Below are 27,437 nucleotides of genomic sequence, written 5' to 3' on the forward strand. Positions count from 1 at the left end.
GTCTTGGTGACCTTTGGGGCTGCCGTGGGCCGGGGAGCTCAGAGGAGAGAAGGGCGCAGGAGCTTCTGTTGAGTGGAGTAGGGTTTTGTGTCCCGGAGACATTAGCAAACATTGCATCCGTTGGGGCTTGGTTGTGGTTTCTCGTGTTCCCCTACCAGCCGAGCTGTGGAAGCCGCTAAGCCTGGATTGATGTTATCACAGAGGCAGATGACAAGCCCTGTAATTGCTAGAAACCGAACTGCTCCCAGAGATGCCGTTTCCCCATTTTATGTTGGTTGGTGATTTGCGTTCGATATATAATGGTGAAAATAGGAACTGTTTATTTTAGATGATAAGAAAACCAACATAACGGCGGGAAGCACCATCTTAGTTAGCAGGTACTGGTACTGTAGGCCAGATGCTATCTAGGTGCCTACAAACATCTTGTGGGGTGCTGGTATTAAGCCCCGTGCTAGCTAGTGCACCCCCACTTTAGGTATGGGAGAACAGGCTGAGGAGCTTGTCACACAGCTTGTAAGAAGCAGAGGAAAGATTCAAATCCAGGACGGACTCCAGATGCATTTATCTCCATGCTGTATTCACTGTCACCAGCAAAGTTCTCTTGGCAGGAATTACCCCATACAAAAAAAAAAAAGAGAGAGGAAAAAAAAATCTTATCCAGATTTTCACTGGACAAAGTCTTAAAAGCTCCCTTAGGAAAATTGGCTCTAATCCGATTTTAGTGTCCAAGGTTTTCTTATTTTAGTGCCTCACAAACCCCTAACCATTAAAACAACAATTGGTGAAAAAAAGTTTGTAGTTGATATTCTTAGAAAAACTGCACTCTGATGTCTTATAATTTTCCTGGTTCTCTGCTGTCTTCCTGGCCCCAAAATAAAACGTAATTGCTGATCAGATCAGCTGGCGTCAAGTCACCGAAAGTTCAGGAGCTGCCAGCTGCATATTTGTGGGCCGAGCACATCTGTGGGCCGCCCGGCTCAACTCAGACTGCAGGGCAGAGCTATGCCGTCAGCCATTAACAGGGCATAATTGCGCCTAAAATGCCAGCGAGGGTGAGACAGCTTGTCCTGCCTCGCCCACCTCCCGGTGCTCTCGTGGGTTCCCTGAAGTCTTCCCAGCATCACTCATGTGGTTCAGCCCTGCCCCGCCTGGTTCTTTCTTTAGCGTTTATACTTGCTCTGTGATTACCACGTTCTGAGAATACAGATACTCAGCCCAGGGGCTGACCAGGAACTCCTAAGTACTGAGTCTAGGAGGTCTTCACTCATGCACCAGTGGCGTGCGGGCCTTCCTAGGGGCCTCTGAGGACCAGTCAATATAATATTTTGACCAGTCAACATTTTATTATAATAATAAAATTGGATCTTTATTGGTGCAATCTTCAATGTGTTAAAAGTAAATTTACTTCTCCATAAGGTAGGCTCAAGGAGGAAGGATGGAGAGAGGGAGAGAAGGGAGGTAGGAAGGAAAGAAGGAAGGGAGAAAGAAAGGAAGAGAGTTACTGTTCATTGAATGTATAATACACATCAGTGACTCTTCTAGGTGTTTTCCACACGTATCTAATGGAATCTTCACAACAGTCCTAAAATCTGATAGCCCCATTTTTCAGATAAGTTAACTAAAGCCCGGAAGGACTGAGCAATTTGCCAGGGTCCCACAGTCCCTAAACGGTAGTGCCGGCTCTATCTGACCTGGCGAGATAGTGGGAGGGAAAGAGCCTATCCCGTTATCTTTCCCAGGGGGAAAAATGCTCCCTTGAGGTTCTTTTTCATGGTGACTCAAGCTGAGATCTGGGACGTGTTCCGGATAGTTGTAAAATTCCCAAAGGCAGGGGCCAAGGCTCATGGAGTGGTATGGAATGCACAGTAGATGTCCAATAAACAATTGCAGATTTTTTTTTTTTCTCACTGAACATGGTATTTTTGGAGGGGCCTTTGTCTCCTGGCTGGAGCCAGACTAAGCAGGAGTCACCCTCAAGAACTCTGCTGTAGGATAGCACAGCTTGGTGACATTTGGAAGTTGGGGTCTTTGATTAAAGTTTTAGATTGAAAAAAGCTTGAATTGTCCAAGGGAGGGTGGGAAACTCTTCTAGCTCCAACCTAAATAGTTTTCTGAGCAAGGCTTGCCAAGATTCGTTTTGTCTACAGATGCTCATAGGATAAACAGAGGAAAAAGACGTGGGGAAGAGAGGCGTGTAGGTAAGAGAACATGACAAGTGCTGTGTGATCGAAGCATTCTGAAAGGTTATGGGAGAATCAGGAGTGAGCAGTTAACCCTTTGAGGCACAGGGCACAGTGCGAGGCTTTCTAGAGGAGATGGCATTTGAGCCGGGCCTCTGAGGACACATCAGACTTCACCGGACAGAGAAGAGGGAACAGCCTCCCGGAGCAAAGGAACAGCAGGAGTGAGGTGCACAGGTGGGACGGTCCATGGCGCATTCAGAGAATGGCGAGGGGTTTATAGCTGGCGTGAAAGAGCATGTTGGAAGCTGATTGGAGAGAAGGCAGGAGAGGCAGGTTGGTACCAGCTGGATAAGGCTCATTCGCCCTTCTGGAGGGTTTAGTCTTCAGCCACCGGCAGGTTGGTGGTCCCAAGGAGCCCCCTGGAGATGGTGTGCACCTTACAAACCAGCTGCTGCTTCTCACTTGGCCATTTGTTAACTCCGGGGCCTCTCTAAGGAGGTCTGGCCCCTCCTGGCCGCAACCTCCTCACCTGTAACATGCAGGGGCTGGACTGGACCCGTGCTTCTCAACACCTGCCGCACTCAGGAGCTTTGAAAAAATGACCAATGCCCAGACCCCCAGAAATTCTGATTTTATTTGTTGGTCTGGGATAGGGCTGGGGTGTCAGTATTTTTCAGATTCCCTAGGTGATTCTGATGGGCACCCAGAGCTCAGAAGCACTGGGTTGGAGATTCTGTAAGGGACCCTCCAGTTTTAAAATCTTCGATTCTTTGATTCTTGCATAACCCATAACATGAAAAGCAACTCAAAGCATGTGCATGGAGGTTGCTCGCTATCTTTTCTACTGTCTTTGTATATGAAGGCCCGTGTAAATTATTTGTACTCGGCCTCATCCACGAGGACACGGAGACCACGTTCCTTCCTGTGCTGCTCGGGACAGAAGGTTGTTGTGTCAACGCCCTGAGTGTTGGAGACTCGTTCTGTGAACAAACCCAAAAAGCGGAGCCCTAGGGCAGGATGTTGGGTGGAGCCCTGTGTAAACGAAACTTGAGCCACTTAGCTCTTGATCCCATGAGAAGGAGAACCTAGACTTGTTCCAAGCCAGACATCAGGTGGGCGCTTCTGAAGGATCAGCTTCAGTCTCACAAATAAGCATGAAAGGGAGAAAGGGCTCTCTGCCTTGAGAATCGTTCAGGAAGAACAATGCTGAATGGCCGTGTCCACTGGGGAAGGCAAGAGAGAGCAGACATTGTACAGCCCCCAACTCTGGTCAATTAATCCCTTCATTACCAACCACCTGGTAAATGACGAGTCCCTCTAATTATCTTGCATTGACCCAACAGCTGTCTACCAGCCAAAGAGGGATTAATTGATTTAGTTGTGGACCGGCTCCTTATGCAAAGATATTACTTACTGTCAGCCTAGCAGAACGGCAGCTGGCTGGCAAAGATGAAATATTACATCAGCTTGATCTTACATACAGCACTTGGGAGAATGCTTCATTATTAATTGCAAATTACAATAGATGAGCAGAGTCCATTGCAAAACCCGGGGACAATGGGCCGCCTTTTCCACTGTGGCCAGTGGCTTCATTATTCTTGAACCAGGGAAGGCGCCCTGGTCGGATTTCCAGTCAAGCCTGGACAGATGGCGAATCTAGAGTCGGACGCAGTTCGGGTTGAAAGAGGTGATTGGATGCTGGAAGGAAGGGCGGGATCCCAGCCCAGGTGTATGACGTGGGGCAATTACTTAACCTCTGGAAGCCTCGGTTTCCTTATCTGTAAATTAGGAGCATGATACCAGTCTTGCAGGTTTGTGAGATTTAAAACCGTGTATGAAAAGCACCTAGGATGGTGCCCAGGGCAGAGTTGGTGATAGTCAGTAGCCGTCAGTGATCTGGGTTGAGTTAGGTCACCTGGGACTTCCCTTAGGGGGTCTGGGACCATGCTTGGTCCCTGTCCTGCAGGCTCAGACGTTTGGCAGGGGTGCACTTGGAATAATAATAATAAGATTATTTTGTTGAATAATAATAAAATAGATGATTTCCTCTTGCCTGGAAGCTACTAGCTAGCTATTCATCACGAGCACTACCTACAAATTTTGATTTATGTTATGTCTGGTAGACTCAGTTATAGGGAAGCTTGCTGTGCTGATTTTTAAGGCTATGAGTGCGTGTGTGTGTGTGTGTGTGTGTGTACACTCAACCCACATCCTGGAAAATGGGCAGATACAGCTGTTAAGTTTTAAAGGTCTCCTGTGGTTGTGTCTGTCGTACCCACAGCACGTAGCTAAGTGGCCTCATTAAGAGCTGTTAAATAAGACCATCTCTGGGCCGTGTTAATGCGGGGCCATTGATTTCGTCGATTGGTCCACGTTTCATTCAGGCTGTTTTTATAGGCAGTTGTTCTGTTTCTGGAAGCCTAATTTGACCCAGTATATTCAAATCTGGTTAGCTCGGTGCTCTAATGGGGTTTTTCTGTGTCAGGCTGTGTGGATATAATCTGGCATATTTCAATGAGAGGAGGGCATTCGAGTGACAAAACAACCTCAGCAATTTCCAAATGGTAACACAGCTGTAAAGTCTGCCATCTTTGGAAAGTTATTTCCTAAATTACCCTCAATTATAAGAGGTCTCTACATAATTTGATTTTTCTGTAAATTATACAACTCAGGGAGCTTCTCGGCCAACTGGATTTTAACCTTGTTGGAATGCATAGAGCTGAGACAAAGCCCTGGCTTGCTCTCAAATTCTCTGTAGGAAAGACGGTGTCAGGGGATGGGGTGGGGTGGGCATCAGCTTCCCCCCATCCGGCCTCCCTCTTGACCTGCAGGTCTGGTGGGGAGCAGGGTTTCCACCCTGCCTCCACCACGAATTACTGTGAACTCGGGGGCCAACAGCTGAACCTTTTCAAACCCTTCAGACCTTGTTTATAAAGTAGGAATAAAGTACTAACTGTTCGGTTATTAAGGATTAAATTAGAATATATATAGCAAGTTCCGGGCATGTGGCAAGCTGCTCAGTCGATGCTGTTTTTTTAAATTCATATTAGCTCAGATGAAAACTCCTCCAGGAAGCTCCCCCTGATTCCCCCCCCCGCCCCCCTTCAAACTCAGGTTAAATGTCCTTCTAGAATGGTGCTGCCTACTCACAACGTAATGTGACTTGTATATGTTATTCGAAATTTTCCAGCAGCTACATTTTAAAAAGTAGAACAAAAACCAGGTGAAATTCGTTTTAATAATATACTTTATTTAACCCAGTATAACCAAAGTATGATCATTGCTACATGTAATCAATAAAAATATTAAGATATTTTACACTCTTTGTACTGAGTCTTTGAAGTCCTATGTATTTGACACAGCACATCTCACTTTGGGCTGGCCATATGTCCCATGCTCAATGGCCACACATGGCTGGTGACAGTCATACTGGACAGTGCAAGTCTATCCTCACCGCCATGCCCATGTTCCCCTCGTTCGTGACACTTATCTTACGTGTTTGAGATGATCTAAGTAGGCTTTGAGCCTCTTGAGGGCAAGGTCTGCGTCATTCATCTCGGTATCCTGTGGCCACTCCAGCCAGCCACAGAAAAGGAGCTCAGTAGGTGCTTGGCACTGAGCGAATCGCCTGTCCCTGGGCCTTGAGCAAGCCCGGTGTGTGGAGGTCATGCTGAGGAGGCGACCAGGGCTTCGTGCCCCCAGAGATGCCGAGGCAGCCAACTGTCAAGGCGGGAGGCTTGCTGGGGCCCAGTAGGTCCTTGGTCTGAAGAGGATATCTCCACTCCAGGCTGAGGCCTGACGTTTCTCCTAAAAAACATCCTTCCAAAAGTCCAAGTGCAAGGACCATGGAAGGGCTGACCCTTAGAAAGACACTGGTCGTTTACACCTCAACTTAGGTTTCGTTTGTTAGTTTTTCAGAGAGAGGTTTAATGCTGTGTGCATTCACACACCAAAGCTGTTTTCAAACGTAGAGAGTCTAACTGTGTTTCCTCCAGGTCCATCCCAAGAGCATGGGCTGTTTCAGATGTGGATGGAAGTAGGCAGCACCACCAGATTCCAGAGGCGTCTGAGGGGCGTCGGTTTCATTAATTGTCCTTCTTAAACTTGCCGTTGTTGTAGGGCACCCAGTCCAGAATCAGCTGCCAGCCGGTGGCCCCCACCAGTCCCACGGCGCCCGTGGCGCCCCACACGCCCGCCGTGGGAATCCAGATTTTGGCCAGCTCGCGGTAGCGACGGCCCAGGAACCTGCTCAGCGTCACAGTGCTGTCCTAACGTCTCAGCTTCGGTTTTATAAGATTCTGTCTTGAGACTGGCGTGTGACAGTGTGGGGAGCGTGGAGAGAACAGGTACAGGGAATTGGATGCTTGAAAGAACTGGAGAAAGTGAGTCATAGACTCAGAAGGAATGGGGGGGAGGGTCAGGGAGGGGACTGCTTAATCCAGACCTCGCCCTTCCTCAGTACGTAGCCCACATTCAGCCCTGTTTCCTTCTTCCCTCCCCTCCTCCCTCCTTCCCTCCTTCTTCCAGAGCAGGTGGCACAAGTAGGAACCCGGTAAAAATGCATTGAATGAAATGGGACTGAAATTGCTGGATGCCATCTTTCCTTCCCTCCCTTATTATATACGTACCGTATTCATTTCCTATGGCTGCCGTTAACAGAGGACCACAAACTGGGCGGCTTAAACCACGAAAACGTATCGTTTCCCATTTCTGGGAGCTGCGGGTCCGAGATCAAGGTGTCGGCAGGGCTGGTTCCTTCTGAGAGCCCGAGGAAGCATCTGACATGCCCCTTATCTAGCTCCTGGCAGGTTGCTGCTGTCCTTTGGCTTTCTTTGCTCGTAGAAGCATTGCCCCAGTCTCTGCCTTTGTTTTCATATGACGTTCTCCCCGTGTGCGTCTGTGTCCAAATCTCTGTTTTATAAGGACTCCAAACGCAGTGGATCAGGGCCCACCTGCTCTAATAGGAGTTCATGTTAACTAATTACATCTATAGTGACCCTCTTTCCAAATAAGGTCACCTGCTGAGGTACCAGGGCTAGGATTTCAACACATGGATTGGGCGGGGGAGGGGTGGTGCAGTGCAACCAGTGACACCTGCTGTGTGTATAGCGCTGGGCTAGATGCTGGGGCGCTTAAGACAAGGAAGTCCTTGCCCTCTATTAGTTCATACTCTAGCGGGCAACTCAGGCCAGTAAACTGACCATCACAAAACAAAGTGCTATTTGAGTTTGGTACTCGATGCTAGAGGAGCGTAGATGGACCAGGAAGTTAGACGAGGCGTGCGCACGTGGGAGTGTGTGCACCGTGTGTGCTCCTGTGTTTGTGTAGCCTTTGTCACCCCGATTGAGCAAAGACACAGGAGAGGTGACACACAGAGGACCATCTGGTCCTGCCTTCCCCCGCATAAACACCAGCTAAGGGGAGAGGACGTCCTGACTGTCAGGGAACTGGAGCACCGTCCCTCCTGGGCGGGCACCCCATCCATGCCCCTCTGGTGATGACCGGCACCCCAGGGATGCGTGAAAACCGGTTTGACAGTAGCTCCTGACTTCTAGAAAAGTCTGCAGCTCCAACGTCTCCAGCTGATAGTCTGCTGTTCAGTATCTACATGACCGTGCCGGAGGACACTGCCAGGTTGGCCCTGCTCCAGCCTTGGCGGGTGCAGAGCTGCTCTGGAAGGAAGCTGGAACATGCCACAGGGGTGGGACGCCCAGGCAGACTCCGCTGCTGCCTAAAATGGCCTGTTGCAATGTTTCCTCCCCTTTGTCTTCTGTCAGGGGTTGAAAGCCACAGAATGGCCAGCATACAGTTCTGGCAGTCATTTGGACTCTTGGAGAAACCGCTCTGCCTGTCTGTTCCATCTCCAGCCTGTGCCCCACAGGATGTCCACAGATACGTCCACAGCTGTAACGGCATCTCGCCAGTGCAGGGCTTGGCTGTGGAGAGCTCGGCCAGCTCATTGCTTGCTTGGATCCAGGCCTCACATCCTGTCCCGGTATTTGGGGAAAAGTTCTGAGAGAAAGGGGCATGTCTGAGGCCCTCCCTAGCCGTGGTTAAGAGCACGGGCCTTAGAACCAGCTGGAACCCCAGAGCCACCGCCTGCCAGCTGTGACTTGGGGAAGCTTCTTACCTTCTCTGTGCCTCAGGTTTTTCACCTGTAAAATGGGGATAATACATTACTAGCATCCACCTCATAGGGTTCTTGTGAGGATTAAATTTGAATCCACAGAATGAGGCCGGCATAGGTGTTCGCTGTTTGCTGTTTGCTGTTATTGTTATTCAGGGACAAAAGCCAGAAAGGAGGAAATGATGCTGGGGACACATGAGCAAGTTGAAGCTCAGATCACTTGGAAGGCAGGGCTCCGTGAACTGGCTCATCTTCTACCTGTTAAAAGGGAACTCCACCTCCTAGAGCAGAGGGTCTCTGTTTTGGCTGCGCTTCAGAATCAAAAAAGGAAATTTAAAGCATCCACACATTCAACCCACTAAATCAGAACTTCTGGGGTGTCGGTACTTTTTTAAAAGCTCCCAGTTGATTCCAGTGTGCAACCCAGTTTGAGAACCACTTGCTCTGGCTTTTTCCTACTCAGAGACAGGTCCGGGGACCACCAGCCTTGGCATCACGTAGGAGCTTGTTAGAAACGCCTTGGCTCCCACCCCAGCCTGCTGAATGGAAACCTGCCTTTTAACAGGGTCCCAGGTGGTCTGCAGCAGTGTTCACTGGAGAGGGCTCCTGAGAGAACAGTCCGCTCCCTGGGGGCTTCTAGAAGAAGCAGCTGTCCATGTATTAGATGACCAAGGACAGGTGGTACAGAGTCTGCATGGATTGCAGAGACAGAGGTCTCTACCTTTCGTGGAGGCTGGCACGCTGTTGCTTTCTGGAAACTTAGAAAACAGATGCTATGTTTGTGCTGCATGGGGTGCTTGTCAGGGGCAGGGAGCTTCAGTCCCACGGTGGGCTAGGTGGATGGGCAGCCTCTCGGGTCCTCTGGGTGCCCTGAATGTTCATAACTGGCTCAACTTGGAGGAAGAAAACGTGACTTTGAACGGGGACCCTGGAAGCGAAGGCCACTGTGATGCCTTTAAAAGGCCTCATCCCTTCTGGGTGCTGAGTTCCTGGGGCGAAGGGGAGCTGAGTGAGGAGCTGAGCTGGGCTACCTTGGTGGCCGCAGTCTGAGTTTGTTCTCCTCGCGGTTTGGGCTGTTCCTGACCACACTTTGTCAGGAAACAGGAAGGAGGCACCCAAGGTGGACCCTCCATGCTCCCCCACCCCACTCCAGCCTTTACCTCCAAATGACATCTTTAGGTGTCACCCTCTCCCAATCCCACCCCCCACCCCAATCCCATCCCCCCACTGCCTCTACATGCCAGGTGCAGCAGATCTCAAGCAGTGAAGTTTAACGGGAAGAGAAGGGAATTCAGAGCCCGAAGTCCTAGGTTTAAATTTCTGCCTCTTTCTGCTTGATCTTGGTCAAGTATCTCAGAGTGGAAAATAATTTATTTCATTTTAGCTGAAGAGGCCACATAGTATAGCAGTTAAAACTGGGGTTCTTGGAATCAGGCTTCCTGGGTTCAAATCCATACTCCCTGGCAGAGTAGCCGTGGGTCATTTTCCTAATCTCTGGGTACCTCAGTTTCTTTATCTGTAAAATGGGGAGAACAGCAGTCCCTACCTCTTGGGCTTGTTATGAAGATTTAATGAGTTGATTTGTGTCAAGTGCCTAGAACAGTAGCTGGAGGCACAGAGTCAAGTACGTTAGTAAATGTTCTTTTTTTACCTTTACATTTGCATATTTAAAACTTTCCACTGTTCTTTTCAAAAAAAAATTGTAATCACAGTTTGGGTTCTAGTAACTGACTTTTAAGAGAAGCGTCTCTTGCCCAGTGACGTTTATAGTTCCTCACATTCAAACAACCTGTCGTTGCTTTTCAAATGCAGCAGCCCCCATTTTACAGGTGGGGAAACTGAGGCACAGAGCGGCCTACTGGCTTTTAAAGTAACACGTGCAGGGTCATCCGATCCAGTTAGGGAGTTGCAGAGCCACAATTCAGCCTGTTGTTCTTGGGACCAGGCCACCTCTGCCAGCTCAGCTGGCGTAGAGATGCGTTGACTACATGGGTGACCCAAACGCATTTGATTCTCAATTCATTGGTCCTTAAAGTAGTGATGGAACCCCCTCCTCCCCGTGAGAACTTGTAAATAGGCCGGTTCCTGCCTGCCTTTGGTAGGTGGTGACCACGGCGCTCCAGGCACACCTGTGTGAAGGATATTGCTTGGTCCTGGGGCCCCTTCTATCCCAGCGGGCAGGATGCGGTGAAGGGGAGCAAGGATGATGGGGCACCCTGTGCTGGCCACTTCTCTCCTGGCTTCTCAGTTTCTCCCAGAAACTCACTCACCCCTCATGAGTCAGACAGAGATTCTTTAAACCAGGAACAGGATTGCTCAGGCCAGAGTTGGTACCTGAAATAAGCAAGTTACAGGAAGTGCTTCTGAGGGTTTAAGAGTTGGAAGATTGCTTCTTTGAGTTCTTCTCTGCCTAGGCACAGTGACCATCTGTAATTGTCTCCTCCATTCATTCTTGTCAGGAGTGGCCTGTTTGCGTTCATCCCCCCGGGTCTGTGTTACGAGCCCAATGGAGACACTGTTTGGCGGCCTCTTGCCATCCTCTTGCCAGAACCCTGACCAAGGATCAGTGTTCAAACAGGAATCAGGATGATTCCAGGTCTCTTTCCTAATTAGCAGGAAGCACAGAGCCAGTGAAAGCAAACAGGCAGCTTGGTAAGGCCAGGGTAGGGGCTGCCCATTTGGGGAAGGGTTGGCCACACTGATTGGTAGATCCCCTGGGCTTCTGTTGTGTCAGTTGGTTCCACAGCCTGGCACAGACCATGGCAGTAGTTGGCAGAGGGAATTATAGGCAGGGGTTAACTCATCCCCAAACCCCTTGATCACTAAGAGTAAAGAAGTAGATAGACTCACACTAAGCCCTTGGTTTTCGCAGATGGAACATTCTGGGTTCGACTTTTCAAGAGCAGCCTGGAAGTCCATTAACAAGGGACACTTGTAATCTTTCAGAGGAACAAATTTGAATCGGAGGAAGCCAGCCCCTCAGCTCACCAGTGAGCCCAGCCATCCCCTGAGCACAGCAGCTTTGTAATTCTGTAATCATCATTCCCAAAGAACCTTCATTCTAGGACTGGTGGAGCCACTTGAAAATTTCATCTCATTTGGTAGGGAAATTGCATGCTAACATGACATTTAGAAATGAGGAGGCTGTCTTGGGACCTGTCCCTCAAACGTGTTTTGTCACCACATAGACTGGCTCACAAATGGTACCCCCGCTTTCTCCCACATGCTACATTGGGTCTCTCTCATTCATAGGATGGTTAATCTCAGTTTAGCCTCTGGGCCTTGGCTCTCAGTAGGTTTTCTTTCATTTTACAGGATAGACAAGCTGGTGCCTGAAAAGAAATGTGACTTTTGAAAGGAATTAGCAGATACTACGGGAGTTCAGAGGCGGCTGATACCCAGTTATTCACGCTCATGAGGGAAAGGGGTTGAATGAGAAATAGAAATCCACACGTAATCTCCAGACCTCGCGTTAATCAATGGCCTTCTCTTCCACAACGCCTTTAACCTTCTTGGGCTGATTCGTGGCTCTCTTCAGAACTGAGATCCTGAGTGATCAGCACAAAAGAAATAATTTACCAACCCCTTTCTTTTTTTTTTTTTTTTTTGCGGTACGCGGGCCTCTCACTGTTGTGGCCTCTCCGGTTGCGGAGCACAGGCTCCGGACGCGCAGGCTCAGCGGCCACGGCTCACGGGCCCAGCCGCTCCGCGGCATGTGGGATCTTCCCGGACCGGGGCACGAACCCGTGTCCCCTGCATCGGCAGGTGGACTCTCAACCACTGCGCCACCAGGGAAGCCCACCAACCCCTTTCTTAATGAGCATCTAGAGGAACTGAAATTCTTTTTTTTTTTTTTTTAATGTATTATTATTGTTTTTGTTATTCAAAGTGTCGTTTTTCTTGAGCAAGTGGCAAAATGAGCTTCTTCTGTGGGTTGGTTTGTTCATTGTTGTCTTATCGGAGACCAGCATATAACACAGTGATTTTCTTTTTTGCTAAAAAGAAAAAAAATTATTGGGATTCAGGCCTAGATCGCATTGAAATAAAAACCAGGAGCCAGGAGAAGGAGGGTCAATTGCAATTGATAATTGAGTCTCCTTCCCCAGGATTTTAGGGTGTAACTCAATCCGAGGGGAAGGAATGATAAGTATCTTGTTGAGATAAAGCCTGGCCAAAAACAGCCCCTGGCAATTGCTACCATTTGTTATCTGATTAATGCACAAGGTACAGTCTTTCTTGAGCCTAAGAAACCCAGCTTGTCTTTATCGGTTGCGGTTGCGCTGTTGTTCCAGTTGAACTTGCGAAATAGCAATGGCCAAACCCACTGCAAACCTTGGGAGGTGGTGGTGCTTCTGATCTCAAGCTCTATGCAGTAGGATCCTGGGGAATCCCACAGACCACAGCCACCAGTTTGGGGGCACCTTACTCAAGGCCTAGGGAAAGGATCCATTTGGGGAGTAAAAGCCAAGCCTGACTCAGAGGTGAAGTGTGCAGCCGGAGCTGCTCCACCCACTTACGGGAACCAGAGCAACATCTGTTCTTCCTCTCTGGTACTGTCCTTGCCCTTGCCCTTGACCCAGGGTCCTTTAAAACCCAAGGCCTGTAGTCACTTGCCTCCTAAACTGTGGTAAGCAGCATGGCCCCACAGAAGATGTCCACATTCCAATCCCTGGAACCTGTGGCTGTGTTACCTTACAGGGCAGAGGGACTTTGCTGGTGTGGTTAAGTGAAGGATTTTCAGATGGGAAGATTATCCTAGATTAGCTGGGTGAGTCCAGGGTAATCACAAGGGTGGTAAGAGGATCCAGAGACAGAGTGGCAGATGGAGATGGGATGCCGATAGAGGTAGGGGTCAGGGTGCTGTGAGGATGGGGCTCCCAGCCAAGGAATGCAAGTGGCCTCCAGAAGCTGGGAAAGGCACGAAAATGGATTCTTCCTTAGAGCCTCTGGGGAAAACTGTCAACACCTTAACTCTAGGACCTGTGACCTCCAGAACTGTAAGAGAATACACTGGTGTTGTCTTAAGCCACGGGTTTTGTGGTGATTGTTACCGCAGCAATAGGAAACTAACACAAAAGCTCCCACCTACATCCAGGGTCCGAGGGAAGCCTGGGAGACGCTGATGTCAGGAAAGCAGAATCTAGCAGCAGTAGTGTGAGTGTGGAAAGTGGCAGTAACGATGATGAAGGTGCTGTGATGCTGCCCTCTTCAGAGATAGTTTTGAGCGTAAAGTGAGGTACCATGAAAATGCCCAATAAATCTAAGTTGTGAACCAGCAGCCCTGATTGGCCGAGGCATTGGCTCATCATAGCTCATGGCCCTTCAGGGACAGGCCAAGAAGGTAGAGCCCAGATCCTTTCATTTGTAAGCATCTCTTTTATGACCGTACATACCACCTGAAATTCACATCAGAGCACATTTGCGTTGATGGGTTCCCATAGGTGGGAGTTACTACCACTGTGTTTAGTCAATATATTAAAAAAAAAAAAGAACTGAATACATATTGGGAGTTTGTGTTGTATTTGTCACGATTTTCCTTCACAATTATATAATACTTCCAGTGTTCTCTAAGTACCTTCACAGGGGCTAGCTTCACTGAAACTCACGATTCTTTGAGGGTCGGCAGGGTAGGTATCATCTCCCGTGTTGTAGATGCCAAGAGAAGGAAGCTCCGAAGGCAAGCTCTTAATACACGACTGAGATGAGGCTAAACTTGAACATTCAGCCCAGAGAGGGGAGCGGATCATGCTGGTTAAGAGCAGACAGTCCTGCCAGTCAGTAGCTGGGTAACCTTAGGCAAGTTACTTGACCTCCCTGTGCTTCAGTTTCCTATCTGTCGGTATAGGGATGATCCTCGTACATACCTCATAGGTTTGTTGTGAGGTCTAAGTGATCATAAAGCCATAAAATGCTTAGAGTAATGCCAGGCACACAGTAGGGTGTGTGATTGTGTCTCAACGGCCACAGCACCAGCTACACAACCATAGCCAGAGTCAGCCGACCGCATATTTCAGTGCTCAGTTTCCGTGACTGCTCGCATACTGCAAGCCAAAAGCATCCCAAACCATCCCATTCTGCTTGAACATTCCAAAGTGCTCAATTAAGTTGGTGCCTTAAGCTCTAGACCAGAGGTCCACGAACGTTTTCCAGACAGTCAGAATTTTAGGTCTCTGTTGCAGTGACAGCTCTGCCCTTGTAGTCTGAACACAGCTGTTGACAACATATAAATGAATGGACACGGCTGGATTTGGGCCACAGGCGACCTCTGCTTTAGACAATGCTGAGAGCCAGAAATCCCAAATTCAAGTCCCAGCCTTCCCACCGTACAAGGGCATTCTGTAGCAAGTCATGAAGACTCCAGGACTCAGATCCTTCACCTCTAAAAATAGGAAGCACAGTGGTGATTCTTTCAGGAGAAGGGTGAGCCGACGAGAGCGTTTGTAAACTGTAGAGGACTGAGCCTCATTTGGTTGTCAGTATTTTGTTGCTGATGTACAGTTGTGGTCCAGGCCACCTGTGGCGGATGAAGCATGCACGTGCACTTGGTAGAAAATGTTGGGTGTTGGCCGACCAGCTCTCCGGTCTGCAAATGCATGATGAAATCAGGAAAGGGCTATTTGATTTCAATTACGTTCATCTTTTGGGATATGAGAGTAGCACCAGCCTCTCAAAGCCTCCCTTTCCTGCCATGAGAGATTTCTCAAGAAACAATGCTTTCATTTTAGCCCCAATTGATCTCCATTCTGGAAATTGCAAATGAGCAAAATGACCGTGATGAATGGGGGCTCGGGAGAAACACAAGGCTCCGCTCAGTGTCTCAGGCTGGAGAAGGGAAGCCTGGAGGCTTTATCGGGGGAAGATGGGTGGCAAGTGAATTGCCGAGCTGAATTGCAGGACGGTTGGTGAATAAATGCACTGTGCTGAGCAACGATGTGTCTCATTAAGATGCCCTCAGTTCGGGCCCCAATACTACGGGAATTGTCAGAGCGATTATGTGCAAACCTCAGTTTTGAGGTTGGAAAAGCGGTCAGCGCATAATTGGCAGGAGAGGAAAAAGAAGGGAGAGGGTTCGAAACAATAGGTATGAAATGGCTGTTGCAGCAGAGACGACAGGGATGTAAAGAGGCACGTTGATCACTCAAGACTCAGTGTGTGTGGTCTCAGGGTCACACTTGGGCCACGTGGACCATGCATTTGGTGCCCTTAACAGGCCTTCTGGGAATCAAAGCGGTTTGCTCTGTAGAAAGTTTCAAGTGCACTGGGGACACGTTTATTGAATGAATGAATGACTGGTGCTGGCCACATGATTGTCAAATAAGTGAGTGAAGGAGGGAAGGGATGAATGAACAAATTTATAAACCAATACTTCACATAAAATGAAATGATAATAGTACCTACCATTGTATGACTGGTGGGAGAATTAAATGGGAGAATGCATCTGAACCGGCAGCACAGTGCCTGGCAGTAGCAGGCACTCAGTTTCAGCTGGTTCTGTTGGTATGTTTCCGGACAGCCATAAAAAGATGCCACAGACTGGGTGGCTTCAACAACAGACATTTATTTCTCAGTTCTGGAAGTCCAAGGTTAAGGTGCAGGCAAGGTTGATGTCTGGTGAGGTCTCTCTTCCTGCCATGCAGACAGCCGCCTACGTGCTATGTCCTCATGGGGCCTCTTCTCAGAGAGATCTCTGGGGTCTCTTCCTCTTCTTCTAAGGACACCAATCCTGTTGGATTAGGGTCCCACCCTTATGACCTCATTTAAAATTAATTATCTCCTTAAAAGCCCTGTCTCCATTATAGTCCCGCTGGGTGGGGGGAGTTAGGGCTTCAACATACGAATTTAGGGAGGGCACAGTTCTATAACACTCAGTAAAGAATCAAACCTTGCTTTTAAAAGCCTAACCTTGTCACTAAGCAGCTACACTGGAATAATCTTTTCCTGGGGAGAGAAATTGGAAATGTCCCAATGTTCTGGAAAATTGGGTGGATTTCCCACAGCGTACGTCCTTCCACATGGGGGTGTCTGTCTCGTGCTCTTCAAAGACCCCAGCAGTCATCCTTTTACTCCCCACTGTTAGACAAATGGGCAGCTCACTCATGCTTTTTTTTTTTTCTTAAAAAAAGCGAAATACCTGACCCTCTCTAAGGCTTCTGTAAAACACGTGCTCTGGGAGAGGAAGTCGACCTCATGAACCCACTATTCTGTGTTAGAGAGAGCGTTAACTAGATCTCATTTCTTTTTCTATTTTCGTTTTCGTCTCCAAATCTGCCTGGAAGACAGCGAAAGCTCTTTGAACCCTGCTCATTTAGAATATGTTACATTTCCTCCAAGTTCACCGTGAAGTAGGAATTTGTGAAGCAAATTAATTGTGTGAACATAATTAGAAAAGAGGAGTCGTGTAGAGCTGGGAGGTACCTGGAGGTGATCCAGTCCTTTTTCCCTTGGTGGCTTTTTCTTTTCAGATGAAGGAATTGAGGCCCAGCAGGCAGACCTGGCTCCTCCAAGCTCACACAGTGGGACTGTTTCCCTTCCTTTAGGACCCCAGCCTAATTCACGGAGTCTTGTTTGTTTGTGAAAGACACAGGCGCTTTACCACTGTGGGTTCCTTTTACTATATGGATTTCACATATTAAAAGTACATTTAAAAAAATATTCTGCATTTCAAGTTTTCCACTAATTATGACTGGCCTTCTCTCAAGTTAGCTTGAGCTATTTTGGTGAGGTTTTATAGTTATTTAATAAGAAAAGGCTTTTTAAGAACCTCGTAAAACCTTCTGTACCATTCATTCTAACCAACACTCCCTCTTACAATTATGTCACTAACAACTTCTTTTTAAAAGGCCAGAACTTTTGTCTATTCATGTTAACCTTAAAAGCAGCATTCACCGAACCCCTGAGAAACAAGAAGTGTAATACTTCATAGGATTGGGGCAGAGCAAGTGAAATAATGCACGTGAAAGGGTTCTGTACGTTTGGGAAGCATATACAAATGCTTTATGTTTTCCTTTATTGCCGTCTCTGGTCTGGGCAGTGCCCCAAAGAATGGTCGAAATACGTTTGTGGATGTAAAGGCGGAATTTCTGTGGAGATTCCCCAGGGACTGGGCTGTTTTTCCATGGGATTTAAACAAGTAAATGACATGCCTATTTATTAACTTAAATCAAACTGTAACTGCCACAAGGCCTGGAATGTTCTCACCAGCACATCAGCACGTCCTCTCCCTGGAGTCAGACCAATTAGGGCACCAGACAGCAATCAACAGCTTATTTAGTGAGCCCAGGTTCAGAGTACCGGTGAGGTGGACAAAATTACAATGTGTTCCTTGGCCTTGGGACTTGAGGAATTCTCTGCACAGCCATGGGCAACAAGAGTGGGGCACCCCCAGTATTTGGGGGAGCTTCTGAATCTCTCCTTCTTGGGTATTTAATGTGCATTTAAGTCCATTTTGGGGATTGTGGAAGATGAAGGGTTATTCCCTTACTCGTAAGGCCAGTTCTGTGCTTGGTAGGATGATGAGGGTGATGGTGGTGATGATATAGCGGCGGTGGTGGTGGTCATAGCAGCAGTAGTAGTTGTTGTTAACATTTCTTGCACACTCACTCTGTGTGCCAGGCACTGTTCTGGTGCTTTGCACACATTATTTGAACCATCACAACCCTGTAATGTAGAAAGTCGGTTTGACAGATGATGATGACAAGGCTCAGAGAGGTTAAGAACTTGCCTTAGGTCACACAGCTGGCAGGTGACAGCAATGAGAAGTTAACCCTGGCCGTCTCGTGCCCTTTCACTGCCTCCTGGCGTAGTGCACTGTCTCCACCTGCCAAGGCTCTTAACGAGTCCCAGGACACACGCTGCTCCCGTACAGTGACTCAGAGGCCCGGGAGCAGTGTGTGTCAGGGCCCCGACATTAAGCCTGAGGTCAGGAGACAGCAGTTCTCTTGCTTAATCCCAAATGTCCTATTTCTCCTGTGTTTCCTTTAGGGGGCCTTATCTTCAGTTGACAAGCGCTGACAGGTGGCCCCTCACCTCACGGAGCCCACTGACCACACGAGCCTAGACTGTCTCTTTAGGGTTCAGATTTTCGCATTCAAGAAAAGACAAAGGGCAAAAGATTTCTGTTTTCAGCTGCCAGGGTCCCAGCGTGGGCCTCTCAAAGCTTGCTGAATTTGGAAGCATTTTTGGTTTCCTTCTCAGAAAGCAGTAATTTGACTTTGGGCCACCGGTGCTCAGTGAAATGAGCCTGTTATCAAGGGTAATGTGGTGTTGAGTTCCTCTGACGGAAGAGGGTCAGCACCAGATATAAGGAGTAGCACCGTTTCAGCTGAGCTGGCTTCTCCCTCCCTCTTCAGCCTCATCTTGGGCCCCTCGTTCCCTTCCCATCATTACAGGACCTGGTTCAGTTCCTCTGTTGCACTTGTTTCCCGTGCCAGCAGGCCTTTGTACATGCTGTTCCCACTGCCTAGGAAGCTTTCTCCTCTCCTCACCTCGACTTGGTTAACTCCTGCTCGGCCCTAGGACCTGTTACGTGTTCCCCTAGCTCCTTTACTTCTCCTTTTGAGCCCTTTACCTATTGTAATTATTTTATTTTATTTTTGTCACTTAAGTGCTGTCTCCCCCATTGGATGCTAAGGTCCGTGCTGGCTGCCTCTGGGCCTGCTTTATGGCTAACGTAGCTCCTGAAACATGGTGGCCACTGGGTAGATGGGGTGAGAATGGGGTGCCCCAAGCTTCAAAAAGAGCTGGGTCTTCTGGTCAGTCTATACAGTAACTCCTTTTCCATCCATCCGAGATCCCAGGTCTAGAATGGCCAATAGAAAAGGGGTTAAGATGAGAACTCTAGACCCAGGCTGTCCGGGTTTGTATCCCAGCCTTGCCTCTTACTAGCTATATTTTTCTATTGCCGTGTAACAAATTACCACAAAGTTAGCATTTTATAGCAACTCACATTTATTATCCCAGTTTCCATGGTACAGGAGTCTGGGCAGGCTCAGCTGGATGCTGTGCTCAGGGTCTCACCAGGCTGCAATCCAGGTGTTGGCCAGGGCTACAGTCCATGTGAGGGTCAGGTCCCCTTCCAAGCGCTCGTGGTTTTTGGCAGAATTCATTTTCTTTTAGCTGTAGAAATCACAGCAGCTTTGTTTTTCTAGGCCAGCAGGAGAGTCTCTCTGAGTTTAGAGAAAGTCTAAGCCCTCTTTAGAATGCTCAAAGAGGATGGGGCCTGATAAGGTCAGGCCCATCCAGCATCACTTCCTTTTAGATTAACACACAGTCAACTGATTAAGGACCTTAACATCTGCAAAATCCCTTTGCCTTGTAATGTAACATAATCATGGAAGTGATATTGTATTCCCAGTTCCTTCTGTGCTCAAGGGGAGAGGATTATACAGGGCATCTATATCGGGGGGCCAGAAATCACAGGGACCATCTTAGAACTCTATTCGTCTAGCTGTGTGGCCTTGAGTAGGTTGCTTAACCCCTCTGTGCCACTCTTGCATCATCTATCAAGTAGGAATAATGGTAGCACCCACTTCATAGGGCTTGTTATGAAGATTAAATGAGTTAATTTATGTTAAACGCTTAAAGCGATTCCTGGCAGGTGGTGAGTATTCAGTAAATGTTAGCCGTTACGGCCGTAAAGATGACGATAATCCCCAAGCAAGCCAGTGGGATCCAAGGTTAAAAATCCAACCCACCAACTGGCTGGAAAATGAAACCTGAGCAGCCAGGCCGAAGGGGAAAGAAGAGACTGGAGACTGTCAATGAGCTTGGTAAATAGGCCATGCTAAAACGAAAGCTGACAGCTTCCATGCCACGGGGCGAACATGGGTGAAGCAGATGGAAAGCTATATCAAATTACTAAAGCAAATTGGATATAAGTGGGTGCACGTGCCCCCCATTTTAGTTCCTTTCATTAAAGCATCTCTTCTCAAGACAAAGAGTAATGCTATCTCTCCAGAAAGCTTAAAATCCCTTACATCGGGAATTTTAAAAAAAAATTTTTTTTAAGTCTTTATTGAATTTGTTACAATATTGCTTCTGTTTTATGTTTTGGTTTTTTTCTTTTTTTTTGGCTGTGAGGCATGTGGGATCTTAGCTCCCCGACCAGGGATCGAACACGCACCCCCTGCATTGGAAGGTGAAGTCTTAACCCCTGGAGCACCAGGGAAGTCCCTACATCAGGCATTTAATCAAGGCTGACACCCCAAATGTGAATAGATGAACATAACTGGATATTTGGGCAACTTTTGTAAGCAGCTGCACCCCCAAATTTAGGTTTGACCTAAAAGAAGGCTTTCTCCTGAAACAGGATCCCAGTTGGTTCAGTTTAAAAATAAGGGTCCCTCGTCACCCTGGTGAGACCTACCACCACGTGAACCGGTATTGTGAGATGGGGCGGGAGGGAGGCTGCTGCGGAAACCTGCTCTGTGATGCTTGCGTTTTGCTGGGTAGCGTTAAGAATTGATTTGTTGCTCCGTCTGGGATGCTGTTAACCAAATGTGGGCAGACGCAGCGAGGTGAGTCAATGAAACAAGTTCACGGTGGCATATTTATGCATAGCGGCGGGCAGGGAGAGGAAGATGATGCAGCATCTGTCCTTGGAAGGAAGTCACTTCATTGAAATCCCTCTCAGTTGGATCACCCAGGGCAAGTCATTCACTCTCTTTAGATCGTGTACTTTACATCTGATAATTCAACTCAAGTACTATTGACGGTGGTGGTGGACACCTCTGGCACTCTGCCCACACCCCCTCGCATCCCCTTATGGTTTCCGGGCACCCATCCTGCAGCTTCTACATGCTTTGTTTGTTTCTTTTTTTTAAAAAAAAATTATTTATTTATTTATTTATGGCTGTGTTGGGTCTTCGTTGCTGCGCGTGGACTTTCTCTAGTTGCGTCGAGTGGGGTCTACTCTTTGTTGCGGTGAGCGGGCTTCTCATTGCGGTGGCTTCTCTTGTTGCGGAGCACGGGCTCTAGGCGCGCTGGCTTCAGTAGTTGTGGCACATGGGCTCCGTAGTTGTGGCTCGTGGGCTCTAAAGCGCAGGCTCAGTAGCTGTGGCTTGTGCGCTTACTTGCTCCACGGCATGTGGGATCTTCCCGGACCAGGGCTCGAACCCGTGTCCCCTGCATTGGCAGGCGGATTCTTAACCACTGTGCCACCAGGGAAGTCCCTACGTGCTTTGTTTCTAATGGCTGCACCTGCGACTTGCTTCTGAGGCTGCATTTGGGCTCCTGGAGTTTCTTCTTCCTATGCACAGAGACAGGGAAGAATCCAGGATTTACCTCTTCCTGGGCAGCCCTTAGCCCGGCTCCATCATCCCAAGGTGGGACAAACTCAGAAGAGTGAAGTTATGCTCCTGAGGTCCCCATGGGATCCAGTTGAAGACTGGCATTAAGCCTGAAATTACATCCTTGCTGGGCTTCTTCACTCCCCTATCCTACTCCCAGGACCAGCAACATAATTTGCAGGGCTCCTTGTTAAAATATTATTAAAAATCAAGATCTCAGGATGGTGACAGCAGAACGTTACACCCAGCATGAGACCCTTGTGATTGGCAGGCCCTGTGTGACTTCACAGGTAACACACCTGCGTAGCTGGCCCTGCCTGTTCCCTCCACTTTGCTGGGAGCATCCCTTATTAAGTCACTTGCACATGAATTCTTGTCTCGTGCTCTGCTCTGGATGGATTCTAAGATGAATACGGCACCAAGCCTTCCCTTGAGGAGCCGGGGGAAGACAAATGAAGGCACGGATCATTATATCACACATCAGACCATGAGGCAAAGCCCGATCCTGGAGGTACCCGCAGTGAGCAATGTGGGAAGCCAAATGCTGTCTGTGAGTTCATGAGGGCTCCTGGGTCCAGGCTAGGATTCTTTCATCTGCCCTGGAAACATGCTGTGTGCCCCAAATGCTGGACAGATAGAATTGGGGTTGATGGTGTGGGAGAGGGGATAGGAGATGACTTCAGAAAGGAGGCACAGCGTGAGCGGCGGTGTAGAAGTGGGACCTCTGTTTACTGAGCAGGGGCCTACTGTGTCTGTGTGCTCAGTGCAGAAGGTTTGAATTTAAAATGACCCAATCCCTGCCCCCAAGTTGCTCCTGAGAAATGCTTACAATCAGCTCAAGTTGAATTCTGTGCAAGGGAAGTGCTAAGCTGAAGTGGGAGAGAGGAAGTACTAGATATGAGAAGGAGTCTGGTCTTCCAAGAAATTACCATTAGGCATTATGAGTCCTAGAGATTCACATCAAAGAAAATATTCCCTAACTGTGAAATCTTGGAAATTGACAAGCTGTTGGGATTCATCTGGGGGGAGATGAGGGGAAGCCTCTGGAAACTACTCCATGTAATTGGTTGCCTAGTCCACTCAGTTTGGTTCCCTAAGTCTAACTCATCAGTTTGCTCAGATTGAAAGTGTTAAATCCTCTTCCAAGTTTGTTGAACTCTTACTTGAAATGACTCCAGGTCCCTGAGTTGCCCTTCAGCTGCATCCCAACCTGGGCTGGTGATGGTGCTCTGCAGACAACACCCACTCTTTCCTGCTCCTCTCCAGGGAGCCCACAAACACCCTACCAGTTTCCCAGAACACTGAAGCAATTGTTGAAATGAAGGAGTCTCCGCCACCGAAGCCGGGAAATGCAGGCACTGGCTGTGGTCCTCCCGGGGAGGGCGGGAAGGGGAGGTGGTGTGGAAATGCCCGTGGTTCTGTGGGGCCCTGGGAAACTTTTTTCTTTATCATCGACTTTGTCAGACTGAGGCCATCCCTCATTTTTCACAGCATGCCTACGGGCAGGGCGGATGATAGCTCTTCCACTGGGAATAAGGGCATAAATGCCATAAAAGCCAAGGGGCTTTGCCAGGAAGCGGAGGTGGGGACTTCTGCTGCTTTATGTTGTGCTGTCTTTCTAATACTTGAAATATGTAGCTGCTCCGATGTGAGCACCCAGTCATCACGGCTCATGATTCTTCCTTGGCAAATGTCCCATTTGGGGCAGTAATTCACAATTTCTTCACTGCCTTCTATTAAGCAATTAAAGGAAGGCACAGATTATTCTTATGGATATATATAATCAGGTGGTTTTTAATTACTTAGTGGTGTTGGGAGAGGGAGAGAACAGTGAGGGGAAGAGCCTGACGGTTTCCTCTCTTCCTCTGCTGTTTTAATTTGGATTTATTTTTTTTCCCCGAGGTTTCAGAAGCATCTTTGAATGTGGCTGTGCACAGTGGGGCCCCTGCCAGCCTCAGGCCACATCTTAGGGTCCTATTTCCCAGGAGGTTTCTTCTAGCCCTTCTGACACTCCAGCTTCTCCTGTCACCTGACTGTTGCCTCTGCCTGTAGCATCCTCCACAGTCTCAGATCCACTTACCGTGGCTTCCTCAGGAAAGCTTTCTCTGGTGCCCCCAACTAGCTTAGGTCCCCTCATCATAGGCTCTCACTATGCCCTTTGCTTTTCTTTTAGAGCACTCCATTCATTCAACAAATCTTTATTGAATACCTACTATGTGGCAGGCTCTGTTCTAGGCACTAGTGACAGATCAGTGAACAAAAAACAGACACAAACCCCTGTCCTCATGGAGCTTGTATATTCTAAATTCATTGAGATTGTGATGATGAATGATTATTCGGCAGTTAGTGTATTGACGTGTCTTCCCCACTAGCCTGGAAGCTCCATGAGGACCGAGCCATATCTGCCTTAACCAGAGTCCTCGTCCTGCCAAGGGCCATGGAGACGTGCAGTAGGACCTCAGGGAATGCAAGGCGGCTTGTGATCTGATGGCTGCCCTTTGATCATCTTGGCTCCCCGAGGTGGTGGTGTCTTCCCTTAGAATCCAGACATCATCATGTGGAATTAGCTTCTCTGGAGTGGATTACAGCCCATGAGAGGGAATGTAGGGAAGAGGAGTCAGCTCAGTCATGGGTCTTCCAGAACCCCAGGGGTCTCCTCTCTCCGTCCTCTGTGATGCACCCCAGAAATCTTGCACCATTTTGAAATCTCTATTTAGCTTCTGGGTAGTTGTGCAACTTCTTGGGGGGGGGTCACTGAATTTTATGGCAGATCTGTATTTGCTGGGTGATCATGACGGACCCTCTAGTTGCCCCAAGGCCACCTCATTCAGGTGTCGCGAGACCCCTGGTGTTTTGGAGTTGGTTGGGCAATGTCTGTTTCAGCACCTTTGGTTTGAACCCACGCCTGGCTGCTTCCTTCTGAGCTGTCTTCACTTCAGGCATTAACCTCCTAAAAGTCCACCCGGAAACTTCCACTGAAAAATGGATCATCCCCTTCCTCAACAAGATGTGTTTGCTCCGTTTATCTCATGGGGCGGTTTATGTGACCACGTGTTCATTATGCAGTCATTCATAACGTAAGGGAAGGGGCAGGGCCAGGACTGGACAGAGGCACGCAAGGCTCCTGGGTTGCAAAAGGTCAGGCAGCTCTCAGGGCTGGGCAAGTGCAGGACAAGTGCAGGTGCACAGATCTGGCCCTGGGAGGGAGAGTAGGAGGGTATGTGGGTGTGAATGAAGGCATGAAGGCCCTTGTCTCTGGCGCAGCAGTGGAAGTGAAATCCTGCCTGGTCTCTATAGCTAACTCCACCCACTTGTAGATTTCACTGATCACAAAAGCCTTTCACTAGGTGATCCCAAAGCCAGCTGTGAGCTGAGGGGCCTTAACACAGCCTTTCCTGATCCCCCCCCACCATGTCTGTGCTTTGTATGTTGCAAAAGCCTGTGAAAGACAGTGTAAAGAAGGGAGAGGGCCAGAATCTCCACCTTTTCAGGAATAAAAAGTACATATTTCCTCTTAAATGATCATTTACAGGCCCCTTCCATCGCAAATGCTACCTGGTCACCTGGCGGCACGTGTCCAAGGCTTCTAATCTTTCAATACATGCCTAGACTCTTAAAAGGACTGTGATTGCCAGTTGTCTTACAAGCAATCATCTCATCACAGGGTGGTTTGGGAGGAGAGTTCAGGAGGCAGAAAACGGCACGAAACACCTGGCAAATCCAATTCAGCTGGATAATGTCTTTGAACCAGACAGAAAGTGACTGCGTTGACAGCTCCGCGTTTCCAGACATTTGGTGGGTTGATATAGCCATAGGAAACGTCTGTGGCCACATCTGCTGTCGCAGACCTTATCTGAGTGTTATGAATCCCATTTCTCGCTTCTAATCGGGGAGGAGTTCATCAGTGCGGCTTTCATCTGAAGAAGTGACGTAGGGAGCCCAGTGGTTGCACATGTGGAGTCATGGCTCAGTAATCACTAGTGGAGAAGCAACTGCTGCTGGTCAAGTCTTCTGTGTTCAACAGATCCCAGCAGGCTAACACGTGACACAGCCTGGGCGAGCATCATTCCCCTTTGGCCCCGTGGTGGTTTTCATTCCAGGCAGGATGGGCTGGACCAAGTATAATTTAATAACTGATAGTAATATAGCTAATGCTGACTGTGGGTTATGTGTGAAGAGCTTTACATGAAGTTCTATTATGGATTGTGATCACTCCCATTTTACAGATGTAGTCACTGAGGTCGAGGGAGCTTGGTGACTGATCTCGGGTTGTACAAGAGAGCATTGGTGGAGTCGGTATCCAAATCCAGGTTGTCGGCCATCCTATATCCTCATCTTTGTGTTGTTCAGTGTTCTCAGCGTTGACTTCTCCACCCAATCCTGCCACCTTCTTCTTAAACCAGACTGAGTTTCTCTCTGGCTCAAATAAACATCACGGGCCACCCCTTCCTTTCCAGAGGACAGTGGAGGCCTGGAGAGTGGAGGCCAAACCAGAGAAACACCCAGGGTCTTAGTCCTTTGCACAGTTCTGTACGTTTGTTCTCTGTGTTCTCTCTGCCAGCTTGACGTGCTCCTCTAAAAGTCCTTGGCCCTTTGGGCATGCTCCAGTATTCTCCATCTCTGTGGCACCTTTTATGACCAGTTCAGGTAAAGAGGCAAGAAGGAGCACCCTCTTTCCTTCTCTAACCCTTGTTGTGTGTGTGTGTGTGTGTGTGTGTGTGTGTGTGTGTGTGTGTGTGTGTGCCATTTATTTAATTAGTGGCATTGTATAAGAATCTGAACCTGAATCTTGGCTCTGCCACTTACCAGCTGTGTGACCTTGGGCAAGTTACTTAACCTCTCTGTGCTTCAGTCTCTTCATCTGTAGAATGATGGTGATATTAGCAGTAGGTGTGGAGTGAAGGTGAACCATATGCCTGGATTTGAACTACCATGCTCCCTAATGGAGGTGGGATGGGAAAGGGTGATCAGCACCCAATGGCTGCTCAAATTACCAGTACCTTGGGGCGGGGGGCGGTTGGAATTGGGTGGAGCATGGTGTGAAGTTGGGGTTGGGGTGACATAGAAAACCAGCTGACACATCTGCCAGGAATCCCCTTCTATTGGCCTGGCCAGTTTGCAGAGGAAGAGCTGTAGGAATTTGTCTCCAGTTCTCTTCCTGTATTACTGTGATGGAAATCTCCACTGAATATGTGAGGGAAGAGTTTCTTTATCTGCACAGGTCCAGGTCCTGCAATTCCTTTTGTTCCCTGTAACCTTATTTTCTTTAGTTTTCAGCTTTTTTCCTCCCTTCTTTCTAAAACCAGAAAGGTATCAGCAGTCTTCAAAGAGTGGTGGCTTTGAGCTTAGCAGATCTCAAATATCAACGGCAGGCACAGATCCAAAGAGCTGTGTACATGCCTTTTCTCCTGGCGCTCAAGCTGAGCATGTCTTTTCTAGAAATGTCAGTCTGGGAGTGGAAAGCTTGAAAATGTCAGTGTAAAGTGCATTTCCTGGTCTTGTTACTCTAGATGCTCCTTGGCTTCGTGACTTTCAGGGACCGGGGTTCTCAGAGCTACATCTGGCTTCCCATGACCTTTGTAGGAATTTTATGCCATCCTGGGGTCACTGGGACATGTGGCAGTAACTTCTGACTTTTGCACTTTGAGATACAGGTTTGGAGTCCCATATCCTATATCGCCATTTTTGGTATCAGTTGACACGGTTTGGACTATAGTAGGATATACTTGTATATTACAGTTTGAAAATTAATATGACAAAATATTTTAAAGCAGCTGGTCACAGCACAGAGATTGAATATTCATAGCATTATTCATAAAGGCTTTAAACTGGACACAATGC

At 48.3% G+C, this 27,437-nt stretch overlaps 1 protein-coding gene and 1 pseudogene across 6 annotated transcripts in view; one reads left to right on the forward strand and one right to left on the reverse strand.

The window, feature by feature from the left end:
• CHST11 (carbohydrate sulfotransferase 11) overlaps nt 1-27,437 on the forward strand; it is a 286,712-nt gene that overhangs the window by 135,477 nt on the left and 123,798 nt on the right. The gene's annotated exons all lie outside the window — the stretch shown is intronic.
• LOC113621224 (cytochrome b-c1 complex subunit 10 pseudogene) lies at nt 4,355-6,820 on the reverse strand (annotated as a pseudogene).

The sequence above is a fragment of the Aethalodelphis obliquidens genome, unplaced genomic scaffold, assembly GCF_003676395.1.
Source record: "Aethalodelphis obliquidens isolate GAN/ISIS:26980383/991018 unplaced genomic scaffold, ASM367639v1 scaffold8, whole genome shotgun sequence".
NCBI classification, from domain to species: Eukaryota; Metazoa; Chordata; class Mammalia; order Artiodactyla; family Delphinidae; genus Aethalodelphis; species Aethalodelphis obliquidens.